General features: G+C 31.7%; 2 long non-coding RNA genes across 2 annotated transcripts; both read left to right on the forward strand.

The window, feature by feature from the left end:
- The first annotated feature begins 3,150 nt into the window (after window positions 1-3,150).
- On the forward strand, window positions 3,151-7,230 carry LOC135148221 (uncharacterized). The gene is made up of 2 exons (XR_010286153.1): window positions 3,151-4,023; window positions 5,882-7,230. It is a non-coding gene; the product is annotated as an uncharacterized LOC135148221 (long non-coding RNA).
- Window positions 7,231-9,661: 2,431 nt separating this feature from the next.
- Window positions 9,662-13,741, forward strand: LOC135148242 (uncharacterized). Its single transcript, XR_010286187.1, has 2 exons — window positions 9,662-10,534; window positions 12,393-13,741. It is a non-coding gene; the product is annotated as an uncharacterized LOC135148242 (long non-coding RNA).
- Window positions 13,742-17,486: the final 3,745 nt, after the last annotated feature.

Below are 17,486 nucleotides of genomic sequence, written 5' to 3' on the forward strand. Positions count from 1 at the left end.
AGTTAGATGAAAAGTGGGTATAGTGGTGGGACCCATTTATATTTAATAATAGATTTGAGATAGTGGAGGAAAGTAGTGGGTGTAACGGTGTATATTATTATAGAATTGAGATAGTGGAGGAAAGTAGTTAGTGTAATGATATTTTATATTATAAAAATTTACTACTTTTGGAATATATACAATTGATGGGACGTCTTTTTTAGGAAACTGTATACAATTCATTGGGACGGGGGATTATTAATCTTCTCTCTTTCCTCCTGATTTTTGAGACTTTTATATTAAATTTATGCAAAACGTTTTCTTATACTCTTGAAAAATAAGGTGACGGCCGGTATGGACTACATGATTTTCATCAACGTGAAGCAGAGCTGTAATTTGGGAAGAGTCACATGACTCCAACTCTTTTAACTCGACTCATTTAGTTAAATAAGTTGAGTTTAATAGAGTTCCGTCTCGATTAACTAAAATAATCAGTTCGTGAACTCGTGAAATTAAACGAACAAAAAGATTGTGTAGCGTTTTCGACTCGATTAAGTGTAAAATTAAACGAGTATTTATTCGTTAAAACAGATTTTTTTTTAGCTAAACATGCCGGTTAGACTCGATTTGTTGAATATAGATTTTTATTCAATTAAGTTAAACGAGCAGGCTCGCACGGCTTGATTAGTCTTGACTTGAATTACGGTTTGCAACTCGATTCACTTGATCCGAATTAATCCGAATTAAGTAAGAATGTTGAAATGATTAAAATTTTTATTAGAAGACATAATTATAACTCTGCACATTTTTACATAAAATATTTAGATTTAATATTATACTGGACGACAAAAGAGTTGATATCCTGGTTCATGTTGTATCAATTATTTAATTATTAGTGAGGAAACCGGGCTCATAAAATATTTGATTAGCACTATTGGCAGCTGACTAATTTTATAAATTCATTCAACGTAGGTCAGCAATCTGTACATACGGATCTGATCAGATTAGTGATGGGAAAAAGGCTTTTATAAATTCCAATATGATCAATTTGCATTGTTATATAAAAATCAACACCAGACGCACATGTAAAACATCATTCAGTTATGATTAGATTAAGTATAAAATTGATGGCTGTAACCTGTAAAAGATAAAATGTGGTGAGACAAATGAATGTTTTGAATGAGATTATTCGTGATTCATTGTGATAACCAGCATAAAAGTCCGTATGAGGCCCGGGACTCCAGTTTTTGTTGTGTTTTAAATAATATTCGTGTGTCATCATATTATTTCGAGCATAACTATTACGTCTTATTTTTTAACAGAATATATAAATATAAAATGTAACATTTTCAATCTAATAGCATTCTATATTCAAATTCGTTAGGATATAGAGGCCACTACCATATTATCAACATGTTCAAAATTATATTCGAAATTAATACTAAAACTTTTAGAATTTAAATATATTGTACCTCATTAAAAAGATCTGTAATTTATTGTCGAAAATTATTAAATTATTTCATCCAATATGAAAACTTGTTCTTGATATGTGAATTACGATATCCTAAATCATGATTAGATGAAGATGTGTGCTCCGCGTTGTTTTATATTTATTTCTATTTTTTTTAAGCGTACGTTTGTGTAATAGTTATAAGTGATATATGATGGACAGACCATCAACACATTCTTTTTTTATCATATGTTGCACACACCTTGTATAAATAATAATTGAAACATATATTGTATGTAAAAGACCCTACCTTACTTTATTATAAAAGCATCAATTGAACTACTAACCTTATATTTGTACCCGAAAAATTCCGACACGTTTGATGTGGCTTACCCTTTTAATTTTCCTATCAATTATATAGTACTTCAATGTCTTATATTTTTTTTTTGTTAATTTAAAATATTAGATGATTATTACTTTGATACCGCGTGTTATAATATTGTCTTGTTATAAAATATTGAGTTTTTATCATTAGTTTTCTGAGCTTGTTGATTAAGACTTTTTTTGATTTTTCATATAATTGTTATAAACCAGATCTCAAATAGCCAAAATAGAGTAGATGTCAGTTAGGCACCATGAAATTCATAAAAATAAGAAATATTTAGTTTAATTAGTCGTATAGTTACTTTTTTAGTTTTGTGCAAACTCTCATTTTTAAATATTTTGATACTCTTATTTCTTAGGGGTGAGCAATGTAGCATATCATGTTCACTTGTTAAAGATCAAATCAGGGGTTCGATATTTTGGATTATGGAAAACTATTATTGTTCTATTCCCGTTTAATCAGATATTAGTTTTCACCTTATCGCGTCGGATTATCCATTTCAGAATTAATTATATTTTATTAGTTTAATTTGTAAATGATTAATTAATTTAATTATAGTTTGAATCATTTTATTTAACTCGCATGTTATACATTGATGGATGACATATTAAAATTATAGTTTTAAGACTTTATTATGTATATAACTTATTTCTCTGTGTTATTTTATTTTAAGCAAGTAAAATTTATAACTCAATTCTTTTTAGTAGGTCTCGTAAACACGTTTTATTATTATATGGTTGACTTTTGATTAACATAGAAATTCCCTGAATTCACCTTTGTATCACAAGTTATAATATTTCAAATTCATATATGACCAAAATAACATCATTTAGACATATTTTCTAACACCAAATTTGATGTCTTTGTCACTATTCTTATATCTATAATTTTTTTTTTGAAAATATTTGGTTACACATCAAATTCTGAATTCATAAGTTTAAAATAAAAAGTAATCTAAATAAAAATATTCTTTCAGTTATCTTATTTCATGTTCTTCAAAATATTGTAATCTCTTTATAAGTCACTTTTTAGAATTTAAAAAAAATAACATAGTCCATGTTGAAATGTAATGACCCGGATTTTTTAAAAATATTTTTATTAGTATTAAAAGTGATTTTTCTTTAAAGAAGGGAATAAGATTTAATATTTTATTCCAGTTTAAGGAGTTTTCAAAATTTTATACTAAACCCCGGGTTATTGTGTTATTGATAAATGATTATATTTTTTAAAACTGATTTTCATATATTGTTTCGAAAATTTTAGATGATTATTATGTGAATATATGTGTTATGTGATTATGTGATATTGGTGAATTGGTTTGTCTGAGTACCTATAATTATTTTTAAATATTATGGGATTATTATATGAATTTTATGAATTTGGTGTTATCTGATTTATTGAATTGACCGCTCTTATGTGTTAGTATTTGAGAGATTTCAATTTCTATATGCTCAGGAGAAAATATAGTTTATTTGGATATTTTCATATCGATTTATGGAATTTTAGATGATTTTATAATTGATTTACGGATTTAATTGCGTATATTTATATTTAATTATTGATCGGTTGATTTCCGTAAAATCGTCCACTCGTAACGGTTTAGCGATTTTTCTTCCCGAAAGTTTCAACAAAACTCACCTTTAGCCTAATTTGAATATTCCGGACATTTTTCGTGTTTTGACTTTTTCGATCCGGAGTACGGTTTTTCCCGGAGTCGATCCGGCGGAGTTTTGCGGGTATTTGAATTGTTGATAATTATCCAGTTTGTCTCGATAAGCGTGAAACTAGATATTTTGATTATTATATTAATTCTTATCTTGTAATAATTGCAGTGGGACCCGCATACTAATGACTGATTAAAAAGCCCCGTTTTGATGATTATCTCGAAAACCAGTACCGATTGGACCCCGCTTTATTATATAAAGCTATTAAATACGTATTTTCATGTCATAAACGATCCAAAGGGGTACCAATTATTTGTAAATATAAATAGACCTTTCTAGAGCTTATTTTCACCGTAGAAATCATTTTCACCAGTTTCTCTGCACGAATACCGAGAGAAACCGAGCGGTGTTCTTCGTGTTCTTCATAATCAAACGAAGATTTGAAGGTGTTATTGGAGTCAGAATCAAGCGTGCGAATAGTCAAATCGAAGGTATCGAAGAGTAGAACCTATATCTGCAATCAAAAAACAACATGAGATTCACAGGTAAGGAGTAATTGAAGTTTTAAAATTCGAGTTATTAAGATTTAAATAGTGGATTTTTGAAAATGTGATTGTTTGACTATTTTGATGATACCATGTTGTAGTACGTGTTTTTCTCGTCGTTTTGGTATATTATATGTTTAATTTGGGGTCCGGAAACGTATAGAAAAAGCTGTTTGATTCTTGATGGATGTTCTTGAATTTCTGGGAAATTGCTTGAAGCTTTTCAATTCGTTTTGGGGATTTTTAGTCCATTGATTCTGGGCGTATGTTGATAGCACCATCAGGTAGAGCGAGTTGAGGGGAATAAGTTTGTGTATTTAGATTGAATGGAGGAGTTGTGGTTAAGCCTCGCCGGAGTTTTCAAGAAATTCGGCGGCGGCAACTTCGATCGGTTTTTCCAGCTGATTGGCAAGCTTTTTGTTGATTCTTAGATCATGAATGGATTTGTTGTAGTGTGTTTGAGGTATCTGGAGCGTTTGGTAAAGAACGGTGGCCTGTACGGCCATCTCCGGCGAGGTCGACGTCGGGGGGCGGCGGCCTGGCCAAATTACAGTTTAGCCCCCCCATGTTTTGGAAATGATGAAGTTCAGTCCTTGGACTTTTCGTTTTTGTAAATCAAACCTCCGGCTTTCGAGTTTTACAAAACTAACCCCCAGTTTTCTAAACTTTCAAATCAGCCCCTGTTTAAGTTTCCAAAGTTTATATTTTAAACCTTGGAGTTTTAAAGACTTTCAAAAGTTTACAAAATAAACCTTTTGATTTAATTTTCTAAAATTGTTTTATTTAATTATTTTAAATTCCAAAATATAGTTTTTAATTATTTGTTTATTCAAAAATAAATCTAAATTAGTTTATTAATTACTTTTAATTAGTAATTAATTATTGTAATTGGTCAATTAATTTAAAAGTTAATTGATTAATTATTTTAATTAATTATTAATTGATTTTAATTGGTTAATTAATTGGATTTAATTATCCTTTTTGATTTAAAAATTCCGAAAAATGGTTTCGAGCTTTAAAATATTTTTCCAAATTATTTTCAAGGCTCGATAATTGGTTATGAATGATTTCAAGTCCAATTTCAAGTATTTGGGACTTGATTATTTATCCGAAAAGTGATTCTTTTATCGATTTTAATTCCGAAAAGTGTTTAAAAATTCTGGAAAATTCCCGAAAAATCATTTTAAACCCGAGACTCGATTTGACATTAGTCGGGATGGGAAATCTTATGTGTTATGTGATGTGTGTTATTAGAGTGATGTATTATGTGTTGATAGAGGAAGTAGGAAACAATTTGGATCATATCTTTTGATCCGTAAGCCGAAATCGAGTGAAACGAAAGAGAGATGAAAGCTCATGGAGTCTATTTTAATATGGCAAGATAATATGATCGAGTCTAGAAGGTGACTATACGTTGTTTAATATGCACAATGTGATTATATGTTATTTGATTGCTATTAATTGATGACTACGTGATATACATGTTTATTCATGATAGTATATGCGTGTGATAAATGATTTGGATGACATAGTGTCGTGAGTTGATTGATATTGGATAAGAATATATGGATTATAGTGATTGGATCTTGTTGGTTGATTGTTGATTGAGATAGGACAACAGGTGGATAGTCTAATAAATAGACGAGACGATGTCGGATTTTCGATAGGATTCATATGATAAGTGATTGGTAATATGTTATGTGAAATATGACTTGACTATATATTAGAGTCAAAGCATGATTATGTGTTAAGTGATATGTGATAGGTTTAAAGGGTTACATAAGTGGGTATCGAAATACGTGATATGTATATGCGATCGATTGTTTAGTGATTATAGTGTTATCTTATTCTCGTAAAGGATTTGGACGAGACGTGTATGCCCGAAGACGTTCAGAAAGTCACGTGGTGTTACAAAGCGAATAAGGGATGAATCGAGTAAGCGAAGCGAAGTGGCGAATAGAGTATAGCTAGAGATGGTCTAGAGATTTCGAGATGCATAGATTGTGAAAGTTGAAAGATGAGATAGAGATGTGAGACTGGAGTCAGATTTAAGGCAAGTATCCTAAACCTTTCCCTTGGATATATTGCAAATATTCTGATCCATTCCTTTGGTATATGTTTCAAGTATTCATACCTTTCTTTTCAATGTTCGAAAGTGCGAGTATTCTGAACCATTCTTTCTAATCTTCAAGTTTCTAAAGAATTTCCGTTTTACAAATTAATTCGAAGTTCAGATTGTCATTGAAGCATGTGTTGCTCAGTGATAGTTAGAGCTTTGAATGAATTGGGATCTTCTTGATTATTCAACCCGCCATTGTCATGCTGGTTTAGCAGGCTAAATTCAGTTGCTTAGCCGATAATGGAGGATACTGAATAGTTGAGGATTTCCTGAACTGTGATTTATGAAATGATGGATCATGATTTATGAATAGATTATTATCAAAGTTTGAATTGGAATTATTCTGTTGTTGATGATATTTATGATGATGTTCTGTTAATTTACATTGGCTTCTTGAATTGAATTAGAGAATTGGATTATTGTTTTTATATAAACCTGTGGACCAGATTCGTGGTCATGTTAGGCCAATGAGTGCCTTGGATCCAGTAATAGAGCATGGCGGGGCCTGCTCGGGGTTAGTGTGGAACTGATCAGCTGCCTAACCTTGGTTTTAATTAAAATGTGATAGTCCAATTCAATAATTCTTTGGAAAGATTGAATTTCTCAGTTTAAATGCTGCAAGGTATTGTAAATCATTCTATACAATACCATGAACTCATGAACTCAGGTTGAATCCTTTTATATCTTGAACTCGTGAACTTCTATTATATCATTTCAGAACTATCATTGTTTATTATTACTTGCTGAGCATTGTTGCTCACCCTTGCTATTCCTTTCTAACCATTTCAGAAAGGCTTAAAGATGAGATGATTGATTGAGATTGTGAGTAAGGCTAATGCTAGGCGAGGAGACAGAGTTGAGGATCCAGTGGTCGAGGAGTGTTCAGAAAAGTTGATGAGGTTGGTGCAAGCTGGAATAGTTGACAGTGATTCTTCTTATCGAAGATGATCTGATTTGGTAAGAGATGTTGTGTAATAATAGTGGTAGATTCTAATTTCAATACTGTAACCTGGATGCGATCCTGTTGTTTTGGGGGGTTTAAATGTTCTCTTTGAAATCTTTTATTTAAGTTAAATGTTCTCTTGAAATTCTCCTATTATGGATTTCAAGTTACAAAATCAGGTTTTGAAATCATTTGATTTATGCTCTTTTTCAAATATTTTCCGGTTTTAAATTCTTTTGATTTTCATTATCTTTTAAAATGAAAAAAAAATACAGGATTTCAAAAGTGTTTAAAAATGGGTTTTATGTGGTGACGTCAGAATCCAGGCCCCCGGATTCCTGGACCGTCACAGTTGGTATCAGAGCAACAGGTTATAAGTATTTGAAATTAGAATATAGATCATAGTTATAGGTTTTCTAGAGAAGAATGTGGTGTAACCTCACATAGAGGTATGGTCGGACTATTTAGGAATAGTCTAGAGATGTGAGTGAAGCATAGAGTTTAGTTAGATGATCAAGTTAAGTGTGGATATCTAAAGAGATTAGGATTCTTAAGTTTAGACATATGATTTCTAGTATGTTGATTAATTGAGATGGTGAATTATGGGAAAGGTCAGTATTAGACCTATATAGAAGAGTTTGATAGTGAATGATTGAGTTGAGGATGGTGAAAATGCAGAGTTCAGAGTATTCTGACTATACTGCATATTTGAAACCGGATTATCATATTGATTTGAGGATGATATAAATGCATGGTTCATAGTATGTTGACCATGTCAGATATTTGGAAGATGTATATTGTTTTGAGTGAAGATATGAAGAGTAAGTGTAGAGTATGAGTTGTGTTGGATTAGAAGAAGAGATTTGTAGATAGAGGTTGATAGATGAGAAGTGCATGATAGAGAGTAAGTGAAGTTGAGTCAGGTTATTAGAAGCGATATTTGCGAGTAAGTTAGAATGTTAATTCTCGACGACTACGCTTTAAGTTAAGCGGGACAAGGTGGGCCCATAACCCACAGGTTGACGAGTCAGAAAATAGAAGATACGCTACGTGTTTGTGCTATGGATTTCAAAGGCAACTGGGATAAAGTAGAAGAATGTAAACTACATGGGCCAGAGTTATTACGGACGATAACGTCTACGATGATATTTTACGAGGCTAATACGAGTCAAATCGATTGATTATCGGGAACGTTGAGAAGAAGACTTACGTCGAACAACGATTTATTGAAGTAGAGTCGAAATCTGAGAAGACCTTGGCAATACCTCTCTTCAACTAAAGATTCTTTTGATTGTTTTCTCATCAGTGAGATATTATTATGATATCTTTTCTACAAAAGTTTTGATAAATGAGATCTTCAATTTCTCAAATTCTAAGATGACATTGATATTGATGATTGGTATGAGTTGGAAGACAAAGATGTGTGATAAAGGATTGTTGTGAAGAGACAGTGATGTTCTTTGATATTGTTTGACATTTCTTGACAGTCCTTGATATTATTTCATCTTCTTGGATATCCCATGATGTTCTTTGATATTTTGATATCCGTTGATATTCGTTGATATTCTTTGACATTCTTTGATATTCCTTGATATCTTTTCGATGTTCCTTAAAATATTCCTCGATAATCCTTAACATTTCTTGATGCTCTTTGAGATTTCTTGGATTCTTTCCATTTGATTGGGATGAACAACTCTATTTATAGGGGACACAAGGTATACCTGTCTGTGTGATAGGAGTTGGATGGGACGCCATCACTTGTGTGTGTTGTGATTACAAGAAGGTTAGCAACCTTTAGTAGTGTCTAATATAGACACGCAACATTAAGTTCATTTGATCGTATTGATCTCCCAGTCACTCTTGTATTCCAATGTGACCTACTTTGAAAGCATTTTGTTCCTCCAAAATTCCCAAAGATTGATTCTTGGGAAAACGAATTTGGCAATTGTGAAAGTTTTGATTCTCCTGTATTTTTAAAAGCTAAAGGTATGCCAAGGTTGATCAAAAGATGGATGACGATACGATATTACGAAGTGTGTACGTTTTAGTTTTCTTCGGGGGATTCCGAGGACGGAATCCTTATAAGGGGGTAGAATGTAATATCCCATATTTTTTAAATTTAGACTTGATTGTTATAAATCTATCTGTCTAAATATTATTGTTGGCTTTAGTTGAGAAGTGAATTGATTATGTGAATAGCTTTATATGATTATACCTGTTTTGTGGATTAATATGGATTTTACAAATATTGCATCCTCCTTCTTTCTCTGATTCCGAGGACGGAATCCCTATAAGGAGGGTAGATTGTAATGACCCGGATTTTTTAAAAATATTTTTATTAGTATTAAAAGTGATTTTTCTTTAAAGAAGGGAATAAGATTTAATATTTTATTCCAGTTTAAGGAGTTTTCAAAATTTTATACTAAACCCCGGGTTATTGTGTTATTGATAAATGATTATATTTTTTAAAACTGATTTTCATATATTGTTTCGAAAATTTTAGATGATTATTATGTGAATATATGTGTTATGTGATTATGTGATATTGGTGAATTGGTTTGTCTGAGTACCTATAATTATTTTTAAATATTATGGGATTATTATATGAATTTTATGAATTTGGTGTTATCTGATTTATTGAATTGACCGCTCTTATGTGTTAGTATTTGAGAGATTTCAATTTCTATATGCTCAGGAGAAAATATAGTTTATTTGGATATTTTCATATCGATTTATGGAATTTTAGATGATTTTATAATTGATTTACGGATTTAATTGCGTATATTTATATTTAATTATTGATCGGTTGATTTCCGTAAAATCGTCCACTCGTAACGGTTTAGCGATTTTTCTTCCCGAAAGTTTCAACAAAACTCACCTTTAGCCTAATTTGAATATTCCGGACATTTTTCGTGTTTTGACTTTTTCGATCCGGAGTACGGTTTTTCCCGGAGTCGGTCCGGCGGAGTTTTGCGGGTATTTGAATTGTTGATAATTATCCAGTTTGTCTCGATAAGCGTGAAACTAGATATTTTGATTATTATATTAATTCTTATCTTGTAATAATTGCAGTGGGACCCGCATACTAATGACTGATTAAAAAGCCCCGTTTTGATGATTATCTCGAAAACCAGTACCGATTGGACCCCGCTTTATTATATAAAGCTATTAAATACGTATTTTCATGTCATAAACGATCCAAAGGGGTACCAATTATTTGTAAATATAAATAGACCTTTCTAGAGCTTATTTTCACCGTAGAAATCATTTTCACCAGTTTCTCTGCACGAATACCGAGAGAAACCGAGCGGTGTTCTTCGTGTTCTTCATAATCAAACGAAGATTTGAAGGTGTTATTGGAGTCAGAATCAAGCGTGCGAATAGTCAAATCGAAGGTATCGAAGAGTAGAACCTATATCTGCAATCAAAAAACAACATGAGATTCACAGGTAAGGAGTAATTGAAGTTTTAAAATTCGAGTTATTAAGATTTAAATAGTGGATTTTTGAAAATGTGATTGTTTGACTATTTTGATGATACCATGTTGTAGTACGTGTTTTTCTCGTCGTTTTGGTATATTATATGTTTAATTTGGGGTCCGGAAACGTATAGAAAAAGCTGTTTGATTCTTGATGGATGTTCTTGAATTTCTGGGAAATTGCTTGAAGCTTTTCAATTCGTTTTGGGGATTTTTAGTCCATTGATTCTGGGCGTATGTTGATAGCACCATCAGGTAGAGCGAGTTGAGGGGAATAAGTTTGTGTATTTAGATTGAATGGAGGAGTTGTGGTTAAGCCTCGCCGGAGTTTTCAAGAAATTCGGCGGCGGCAACTTCGATCGGTTTTTCCAGCTGATTGGCAAGCTTTTTGTTGATTCTTAGATCATGAATGGATTTGTTGTAGTGTGTTTGAGGTATCTGGAGCGTTTGGTAAAGAACGGTGGCCTGTACGGCCATCTCCGGCGAGGTCGACGTCGGGGGGCGGCGGCCTGGCCAAATTACAGTTTAGCCCCCCCATGTTTTGGAAATGATGAAGTTCAGTCCTTGGACTTTTCGTTTTTGTAAATCAAACCTCCGGCTTTCGAGTTTTACAAAACTAACCCCCAGTTTTCTAAACTTTCAAATCAGCCCCTGTTTAAGTTTCCAAAGTTTATATTTTAAACCTTGGAGTTTTAAAGACTTTCAAAAGTTTACAAAATAAACCTTTTGATTTAATTTTCTAAAATTGTTTTATTTAATTATTTTAAATTCCAAAATATAGTTTTTAATTATTTGTTTATTCAAAAATAAATCTAAATTAGTTTATTAATTACTTTTAATTAGTAATTAATTATTGTAATTGGTCAATTAATTTAAAAGTTAATTGATTAATTATTTTAATTAATTATTAATTGATTTTAATTGGTTAATTAATTGGATTTAATTATCCTTTTTGATTTAAAAATTCCGAAAAATGGTTTCGAGCTTTAAAATATTTTTCCAAATTATTTTCAAGGCTCGATAATTGGTTATGAATGATTTCAAGTCCAATTTCAAGTATTTGGGACTTGATTATTTATCCGAAAAGTGATTCTTTTATCGATTTTAATTCCGAAAAGTGTTTAAAAATTCTGGAAAATTCCCGAAAAATCATTTTAAACCCGAGACTCGATTTGACATTAGTCGGGATGGGAAATCTTATGTGTTATGTGATGTGTGTTATTAGAGTGATGTATTATGTGTTGATAGAGGAAGTAGGAAACAATTTGGATCATATCTTTTGATCCGTAAGCCGAAATCGAGTGAAACGAAAGAGAGATGAAAGCTCATGGAGTCTATTTTAATATGGCAAGATAATATGATCGAGTCTAGAAGGTGACTATACGTTGTTTAATATGCACAATGTGATTATATGTTATTTGATTGCTATTAATTGATGACTACGTGATATACATGTTTATTCATGATAGTATATGCGTGTGATAAATGATTTGGATGACATAGTGTCGTGAGTTGATTGATATTGGATAAGAATATATGGATTATAGTGATTGGATCTTGTTGGTTGATTGTTGATTGAGATAGGACAACAGGTGGATAGTCTAATAAATAGACGAGACGATGTCGGATTTTCGATAGGATTCATATGATAAGTGATTGGTAATATGTTATGTGAAATATGACTTGACTATATATTAGAGTCAAAGCATGATTATGTGTTAAGTGATATGTGATAGGTTTAAAGGGTTACATAAGTGGGTATCGAAATACGTGATATGTATATGCGATCGATTGTTTAGTGATTATAGTGTTATCTTATTCTCGTAAAGGATTTGGACGAGACGTGTATGCCCGAAGACGTTCAGAAAGTCACGTGGTGTTACAAAGCGAATAAGGGATGAATCGAGTAAGCGAAGCGAAGTGGCGAATAGAGTATAGCTAGAGATGGTCTAGAGATTTCGAGATGCATAGATTGTGAAAGTTGAAAGATGAGATAGAGATGTGAGACTGGAGTCAGATTTAAGGCAAGTATCCTAAACCTTTCCCTTGGATATATTGCAAATATTCTGATCCATTCCTTTGGTATATGTTTCAAGTATTCATACCTTTCTTTTCAATGTTCGAAAGTGCGAGTATTCTGAACCATTCTTTCTAATCTTCAAGTTTCTAAAGAATTTCCGTTTTACAAATTAATTCGAAGTTCAGATTGTCATTGAAGCATGTGTTGCTCAGTGATAGTTAGAGCTTTGAATGAATTGGGATCTTCTTGATTATTCAACCCGCCATTGTCATGCTGGTTTAGCAGGCTAAATTCAGTTGCTTAGCCGATAATGGAGGATACTGAATAGTTGAGGATTTCCTGAACTGTGATTTATGAAATGATGGATCATGATTTATGAATAGATTATTATCAAAGTTTGAATTGGAATTATTCTGTTGTTGATGATATTTATGATGATGTTCTGTTAATTTACATTGGCTTCTTGAATTGAATTAGAGAATTGGATTATTGTTTTTATATAAACCTGTGGACCAGATTCGTGGTCATGTTAGGCCAATGAGTGCCTTGGATCCAGTAATAGAGCATGGCGGGGCCTGCTCGGGGTTAGTGTGGAACTGATCAGCTGCCTAACCTTGGTTTTAATTAAAATGTGATAGTCCAATTCAATAATTCTTTGGAAAGATTGAATTTCTCAGTTTAAATGCTGCAAGGTATTGTAAATCATTCTATACAATACCATGAACTCATGAACTCAGGTTGAATCCTTTTATATCTTGAACTCGTGAACTTCTATTATATCATTTCAGAACTATCATTGTTTATTATTACTTGCTGAGCATTGTTGCTCACCCTTGCTATTCCTTTCTAACCATTTCAGAAAGGCTTAAAGATGAGATGATTGATTGAGATTGTGAGTAAGGCTAATGCTAGGCGAGGAGACAGAGTTGAGGATCCAGTGGTCGAGGAGTGTTCAGAAAAGTTGATGAGGTTGGTGCAAGCTGGAATAGTTGACAGTGATTCTTCTTATCGAAGATGATCTGATTTGGTAAGAGATGTTGTGTAATAATAGTGGTAGATTCTAATTTCAATACTGTAACCTGGATGCGATCCTGTTGTTTTGGGGGGTTTAAATGTTCTCTTTGAAATCTTTTATTTAAGTTAAATGTTCTCTTGAAATTCTCCTATTATGGATTTCAAGTTACAAAATCAGGTTTTGAAATCATTTGATTTATGCTCTTTTTCAAATATTTTCCGGTTTTAAATTCTTTTGATTTTCATTATCTTTTAAAATGAAAAAAAAATACAGGATTTCAAAAGTGTTTAAAAATGGGTTTTATGTGGTGACGTCAGAATCCAGGCCCCCGGATTCCTGGACCGTCACATGAAAGTCCATCAATTTTTCCTTTCAAAGATGCTCACCGAAATCTTAGTTTTTGTGCTTATTTCTCACATTCATGACTTAAATTTCTCTAATATTGGATCGGTACTCGTTTAAAGTATTAAGTTAGATTTGAATTCGTCTGATTTTATTCAAATATGAATTATATCCATTTTTTGAAGTCTAAAACATGGCTCGAGCCCAATTGTTCAAATTCTTTTTCAAATTTAAATTTATTACGTAAGTAATTAATTTATGGATATTAATCTATCATGTAAAAAACATATGAGACTTACCTAAAATAATAACTTATCTCAAATAAATAAGATATTGAAAATAATATAAATACAACAGTTTTAATGTATGAGTTTAATGCTTTTTAAAAAAGAATTAATTGCCCTTGTAGCTCAAGTGGTTTGAGTGGTGTAATTGTAATGAAGAGGGCTTGGTTCGAGTCCAATGGATAACTTTTTTTTTAATATGTATGAGGAGGAGTTAGGTTCGGAGTTTGGCTCGGGTTCGGAGTTGAGTAATTTATTTGCTCAGGAGGGAGGTTTGACACGAACGTTTGGGCTTGTGTAATTTAAACGGTTTGTTTGATAATTTTATTTTATAGATGTTTATTATTTAATAATAATAAATTTGATAGATTAGTTTTTTGGGTGATGAAATTAAATCTATTAAAAAGGTTAATATTAATAAAAAATAAATGGTTTGAAAAAAGGACATCCTACAAATTTTTATCTTTCTAATTTAATTATAACTTCTAATCATCTTATAATTTATTATACAAATATATATTTTTCAGTTTAATGTAAAAAATAGGTTAATAGGACCATAAACCGGTGAACAGGCTAAGAATCAGCTAGCTAGGTTGTTATGGTTATCAGCTAATTAAGCAACTACATGAGCTGATAATGATTTCACTCAACTTTGTTTTCATATTTATTTGACCAAAATCCGGAAAATCAGTACTGTTTTTCTTGTAGCTGGAAAATCGATCTTCTCACTGAATATTTTACAACTAATAAAAGTTAAAATTTACCAGCAGTTGTTCTCCCAGCTTATGAGGAAATGTTTTGAATCTATAGATGGATAGGTTATTTATCCTATCAAAGCTCTTCGAGTCAGGAGTCTCGAGTTTAATTAAGATTATTGCGATGATTGAACATTATACATAGGAAGGTGAGGCGGTGGAGTTACCTGCAGGCTACAGCATATAGCAAAGTTGGTGAGGAGCATAACGAACATCTGTCACAGACACACACAATACAAATTAAGTATAGTGTATATATTCATGCATATTCTGGTCACAGAGTTTACAAAATCCAAATCTCAGGGATATCTTCTCTTCCAACTACTCTAATTTTTGTTTTCGGTCGATTGGCACGTGGAGTTCGGGTCAATGCATGTGTTATGGTCGTTTGTTGTATTATGTATAACTAGCACTGTATCCCGTGCAAGGCACGGGCATGTTCTATTGTTGTTCTTGTTAGTGTTCGACAGTGTCAAAAATAAAGAGTTTAAATTTTAAATCCTTGTTATTGCAGTGCAGTGTAAATATATCTTTTATTATTAGAGTGCGATAACTGTTAGTTGTCCTTAAAATAATGTAAGCAAAGTGTCACAATGATATTTCTATATCAGTGAAGTATAACGTTGATATTCAACTGGCTGTAATGTATCTTCCTCATTCACCTTCAATATGTTTTAATTATTTTTTTTTAAAAAATTGACTATTTCGACCAATAATTCACCTAAGAATTTAATTAAACTTACAATATATTGTTCCACGGTCAGTGAAATATCACACTAATACTCCTCGACACATGAAGTATCACTCTTGTAGGTAACTGGTTGTGAAGTGTCATCATGATAATCCTCTAGTAGTAAAAAATTTGTAGATTTTGTCCTCCTTAGCAAAGTAACACCTTTATATTCAACTGGTTGTGGCATATCATCCTGATAATACTCTGATATTAGAGTATGTTGTGGGTAGTTAAGGCCTTTTATAATTGAATATTTATATTTTGACTAAATATAGCTGAAAATTGATTATTTCGGCCGGAAGTTTGCCCAAAAATTTAACCAAGTTTATAAATATGTTGCTCCATTCATGGTGGGAAATACACTGATACTCCTCTACCCGTGGAGTATCACCTGATACTCAACTGGTTACGATATATCATCATGTTAATCCTCTTGCAATCAAAGCTTTTGTCGGTATTTAGAGCCTTCTTTACTGAATATGCTTATTTTGGTTAAATATTGTTGAGTCACGGGCATGCTGGGTATTTAGGGCCCCAACTTACTGAATATTCATATTTTGGTCAAAAATTGTTGAAAGTTGGGTAGTTTGGCAGGGCAATTACCAAAGAATTCAATTAAGTTTTTATAAATGTATAAGTTTCACTCCGAGTGGAATATCACACTAATACTCCTCTACCATTGGAGTATCATCCTGATACTCAATTAATTGGACGTATCACCATGATAATACTCTTCCAAACAAATATTTTTCGCATATTTAGGACTTCTTTACTAAATATTCATAATTTAGTTAAATATTGTTGAGACATGGTCACACGGAAATGTTCTCATACGCGTGGATGGATGTTGTTAGCTTGACGTTGTCCAAGTGTTAGGTTTGGGTTCTTGTTATTGTAAGGTGATGCATTAACCATTATTGTGAATTATATATAGTTGTCCTCATAATAATGCGAGTAAGGCATCACACTGATATTCTTTTACAAGTGAAGTATTATATAGATATTTGATTGGCTGTCCGTATCAAGATGATAATACTCTTACAGTCAAATATTTTGCGAATATTTAGGACTTCTCTACTAAATATTCATAATGTGGTTAAATATTTTTGAGACACGGTCACACGGGAATGTTCTCATGCGCATGGATGTTGTTATCTTAATGTTGTCCAAGTGTTAGGTTTGAGTTCTTGTTATTGCGAGGTGATGCATTAACCATTAATATGAATTAGATATAGTTGTCCTTATAATAATGCGAGCAATGTATCACACTGATATTCTTTTTCAAGTGGAGTATTATATTGATATTTAACTGGCTGTTGTGTATATGTTACAAAACTCCGAATGAAATATCACATGATATCCAATTGATTGTGACGTATCCTCATAATAATAATAATCTTTTTACGATAAAATATTTTAGAGGTATTTAGGGCTAAGCATTCATCCAAGAACTTAATTAACGTATTTTTGTTAAAAATTGACGTATTTTTGACTATAAATTAGTTAGTGTGACACATACTTTGATGATGTAATTAATTACCTACCCATTAATAATTAACATATTATTTACAAATTTAATTATGAATAAATTAATATGTTAGATAAATCACACATATTAATTAAAAATATTAATTTAATGTATTAATAAAGAAGGTAAACACATATAATAATGAATTTATTAAAGTCTTAGATATAATTACACTTATTAATTGCAAGTTATTAATTATATGTATTAATGGAAGAGATATTAGTTGCAAGTGTATTAATGAAACAG

The sequence above is a fragment of the Daucus carota genome, chromosome 8, assembly GCF_001625215.2.
Source record: "Daucus carota subsp. sativus chromosome 8, DH1 v3.0, whole genome shotgun sequence".
NCBI lineage: Eukaryota > Viridiplantae > Streptophyta > Magnoliopsida > Apiales > Apiaceae > Daucus > Daucus carota.